Source organism: Sinocyclocheilus grahami, unplaced genomic scaffold, assembly GCF_001515645.1.
Source record: "Sinocyclocheilus grahami isolate Dianchi unplaced genomic scaffold, SAMN03320097.WGS_v1.1 scaffold1246.1, whole genome shotgun sequence".
Taxonomy (NCBI): Eukaryota; Metazoa; Chordata; class Actinopteri; order Cypriniformes; family Cyprinidae; genus Sinocyclocheilus; species Sinocyclocheilus grahami.
The window spans coordinates 254,704-259,188 of record NW_015506425.1 but is presented as its reverse complement, the minus strand read 5'-3'; the positions used below and the strand labels follow the sequence as shown (position 1 = coordinate 259,188).

The window sequence follows — 4,485 nt, the reverse complement described above, 5'->3', positions numbered from 1 at the left end:
TTTTTTCCCACTGTATATATATATATATATATATATATATATATTATTATTATTTTTATTTTTTTTTTCAATTAAAAAAATAATTCATTACAAAAGAAGATGATGATCATCATGAAGTTATGCCTCTCACGCAGTTTGTGATGCTGAGGCGAGGCTGTAGGCTGGGCTTTAGAAGCAGCAGCGTGCTGCAGTGCTTAATGCTGTCCTTGAAGCTCGGCATAAATCAAGGCTTGAGTGAACGAAACTCCAGAGGGCTGTGTCTGCCAGAGAAACGATACACTTAATTAACTTATGTCTGCTGAGGTGGGTCTGTGCTGAAAGCCTTGTAATAGAAGAAAGATACCTGCAAAGAGGCTGAGATACCCCAGTGAGCCTGCAGAGACATACATGGCATAGCAAAGGCAGTGTGAGGCTGCGGCACACTGCGCTCTTGAGACGGAGGGCTTACGTAACCCAATAACACAGGTCAATTATGTCTCTGCAATGTGTCCTCGTGTAATAATGAAATAAGGCCAGATCTGATAGCTGTGAATGAATGGGACCCTCACAATAGTAAGACGATGTCAATATTCTATCAGACTTCGTTTGACGGAACATGGTCATTCAATTTTCTATGGGTTATTGACTAAAATATATAGATTGTATGAGGTACTTTGATGAGAAAGTCCTCTTAGGGCCATCAAGTGCTCCTGCTGTATATAACATCATCAGCAAATTAATGTAAACATTGTAAGGTCTTGCTGACATTTCAACTTTACAAACATGATCTATATATATATATATATGTAAAATTCCAAATATTAAAGAATATATATGAATTGGGACATATTTAGAGAAAAAGTATACCTAAAATAAAAAACTCCACCCACCTTTAATGAAATATTTTTTCTATTTCAAACCTATATATTGACCACTATATTAAAAAATTGATAAAAAAAATTGAATAAAATATTCCAGGTAACTGGATTCCCTTCACTTAGAGAGATTGGAATAACCTACATAACTCATGCTAATATCTGAAGCTCCAGCCCATGATACCCAGGATGTCTCATTACTTGGCATTTGTGGGAAATGTGTTTTGCACACCCTTGATGTGCTCCAGCTGGTTCATATTCAAATAAAAGAAACCTCAGCATTCACGTTCTCTATCACCACATATTTACTGAAATACAATTCTCACTAGTAACTGCAGAGATCTCTGTTTTTTTCTCCTCTTTACACAATCTTTTTTTCCATTGCATATGTGATTGTTGTGCTATTGCAATATTCCATTAACCACTAGATTGCTTCACACATTGTGTCATAAACATTCTTTCAATACAGCTCGCTTGGATTCATCATAAAAAAATAGAAACTTTCTACAGTCTCAAGTCTAGGGACAGAATGAATAATTCCCATCCCTGAAGAAAATAAAATATTAAAGATCAGGGTGAAGACGAGAAGCAGATAGTGGACAAATGGTATAGCAAATGCATTACATGGTCAAGGTCACATCTATGGAAGGTGGGACAAAAATCCCCTGGGCTCAACAAAAAGTGGAATAACTTACACCTCTACACCTAAATCTCAACCAAACGGAATGAGCCGTTGGAGGCGCTGCCTTCTGCAAGCTTGCGGACACATGCGGTAAACACATGTGTGCGCCGGGGCCAGACGGCTTCCTCTCCTTTAGCCTCTGGCTGAACATAATTCAAGTTCCAGGTACAGGGTGTCTCAGAGGCACTGGGCAAACAAAGGGAGGCCTTGGAGTGGGGGTTCATTACAAGACTTTGCTTGTTTTCCTGTACTAAACAAATAGGTGGATTTAAGTCACTCACACTATAGTGGTAATTCTTAAAGGGGTCATAGGATGCTACATGCACTTTTACAAGTTGTTTGAATTGAAATGTGTGTTGGCAGTGTGTGTACTACACAACCACCCTATAATGATAAAAATCCCCCCAATGTTTTTTTTTTTTTAAATCTGGTTAAATGTTTTCCCATTTCTCAAATCGAGGCCATCTCAAATGCCTGTCTGTTTGACATTACACAGACAGGCTCCTCCCACGATAGTTTGATTGACAATAGCGTTTCAGCACAGACTGGACTGGTGTCTTACCTTAGACCTTAGTCCGCCAGTGTTTCACCGATGGAGCAGATGTAGACAAGAATGACTCCTAAGCGATTGAGGTTTTCTGTTGTTGGATTTAATAATGAACATAGCAGTCGTCGTTTACTCCCTACATCTGAGCCGCTGAACTCGCAGTGGATTACATTGTTTCTGAAGGGCCCAATGTTTTTTTTTTTTTTTTAAAATCTGGTTAAATGTTTTCCCATTTCTCAAATCGAGGCCATCTCAAATGCCTGTCTGTTTGACATTACACAGACAGGCTCCTCCCACGATAGTTTGATTGACAATAGCGTTTCAGCACAGACTGGAATGGTGTCTTACCTTAGACCTTAGTCCGCCAGTGTTTCACCGATGGAGCACATGTAGACAAGAATGACTCCTAAGCGATTGAGGTTTTCTGTTGTTGGATTTAATAATGAACATAGCAGTCGTCGTTTACTCCCTACATCTGAGCCGCTGAACTCGCAGTGGATTACATTGTTTCTGAAGGGTATGCGTCCCCGATCTACATAAATGCATCTATGTTAGCGCAAATCATTCATGATCCAGCCTCATCTACAGAAGAAGTGAGTATAATGTTTTGTAATGAATCTTTGCAAATCGCCTTTCCTAATAATGTGCTAATTAGCAAGTTTCACGATGAATGCGGCTGAAGTAAACAGTCTCTCTGAGAGCAGCTTGGAAGAGAGGGGCGGGGTCAGCAGAGCTCATTAACATTTAAAGGAAAATGTTACAAAAATGGCTTGATCTGAAAAAAGTTGTTTTTTACACTAACATTGAGAAATTTTAACTAATTGTAACTATGTTACAGACTTTTCATTAAGACCCTAAAGAATCATTGTTGGATTTAATAATGAACATAGCAGTCGTCGTTTACTCCCTACATCTGAGCCGCTGAACTCGCAGTGGATTACATTGTTTCTGAAGGGTATGCGTCCCCGATCTACATAAATGCATCTATGTTAGCGCAAATCATTCATGATCCAGCCTCATCTACAGAAGAAGTGAGTATAATGTTTTGTAATGAATCTTTGCAAATCGCCTTTCCTAATAATGTGCTAATTAGCAAGTTTCACGATGAATGTGGCAAAAGTAAACAGTCTCTCTGAGAGCAGCTTGGAAGAGAGGGGCGGGGTCAGCAGAGCTCATTAACATTTAAAGGAAAATGTTACAAAAATGGCTTGATCTGAAAAAAGTTGTTTTTTACACTAACATTGAGAAATTTTAACTAATTGTAACTATGTTACAGACTTTTCATTAAGACCCTAAAGAATCATATCAACTTGTGGAAAATGGGCATCCTATGACCCCTTTAACAATTACTAACAAAAATAAAAAACAAACAATTATATTGTATATGATGACACAGTTTAACAAAATATTTATTTAGTTATGTAACTGCTCTTCATTCCCCATTTAAGAACTACTTTTAGTAGATCAGAGACATCAGAGATTGCAGAGAGAACAGAGATTCGCATTGTGTTTCCAGTGAATTATTCATTCCAGTGTGTTTTGCTTTTAAACACAAGCTCTGTCATATTCTGTGATTGTCTCTGGAGAGTGCGAGCCCTCACACGCCGCGCTGTGTGAAGTACAGACTGAACGGATTGTCAACAACACATGCAAACTAGATTTTCTTGACTGGATAACCAGTGTCTCGCTAGTAAAGTTTTGATGGATGAAGACTGCAGTCAAGGTAAAGACGATTGCAGTGGCGTACAGGAGTCGTACAGTGAGCACGCGTGAGTCCATTATAATAACGCGTGTATGAGTGCCGCTCTTGACGCAGTGATCGCACATTGTATTTATGCACAGGCACAGACATTTCCGTACATTCAGGTTGTTTCCACACACATTCACGATAATGTTTTGATTTGTCATGTGTATGTTGCTGTGTTTAGTTATTCTGAATGGATCGGTGTACTGTAGTAGATATATGTAGTCAGCAGGCGGTTGGTTTGGGTTTTTATTTGGCATCTCCATGTGGTCCTGTTTGGTCTCGCAACTTGACTTCTCTGAAATGTAAAAAAGCTCTTTGCTGTTGCACTGTACACATACTATACAAATCAGTGTTTTTTTTTTAGCTTTTTTTTTTCTCTTTCATATGTGCTTATATGGGCTCCTTATATCATTTGGTTCTTTGGTGTCCTTTTGGAGTTTCCTTTTGGAGTTTTGGAGTTCTTTTGGAGTCCTTTTTTGGAAAGACATCTAAATTTATCTTGAAAAAAGCTTGCAGAAAACACAGATTTTTGAGAATCACCCTACAATCTTTTAGTTTACTTTGCTAGATATAGCAAATTATGACAAAATAAACATTTGAAACAAGATACATGGTCTATGCTTATTTTCATGAAGTGTGTGATTAATCGTGATTA

The 4,485-nt window shown here is 38.3% G+C and overlaps 1 long non-coding RNA gene across 1 annotated transcript in view; it reads right to left on the bottom strand.

Annotated features, from left to right (window-relative positions):
- Positions 1-2,183, bottom strand: part of LOC107568459 (uncharacterized) — a 16,441-nt gene extending 14,258 nt beyond the window's left edge. Inside the window, exon 1 of the long non-coding RNA XR_001606758.1 lies at positions 2,106-2,183. This is a non-coding gene — a long non-coding RNA (uncharacterized lncRNA). The remainder of the gene's footprint in view (positions 1-2,105) is intronic.
- Between the last annotated feature and the right edge of the window lie 2,302 nt (positions 2,184-4,485).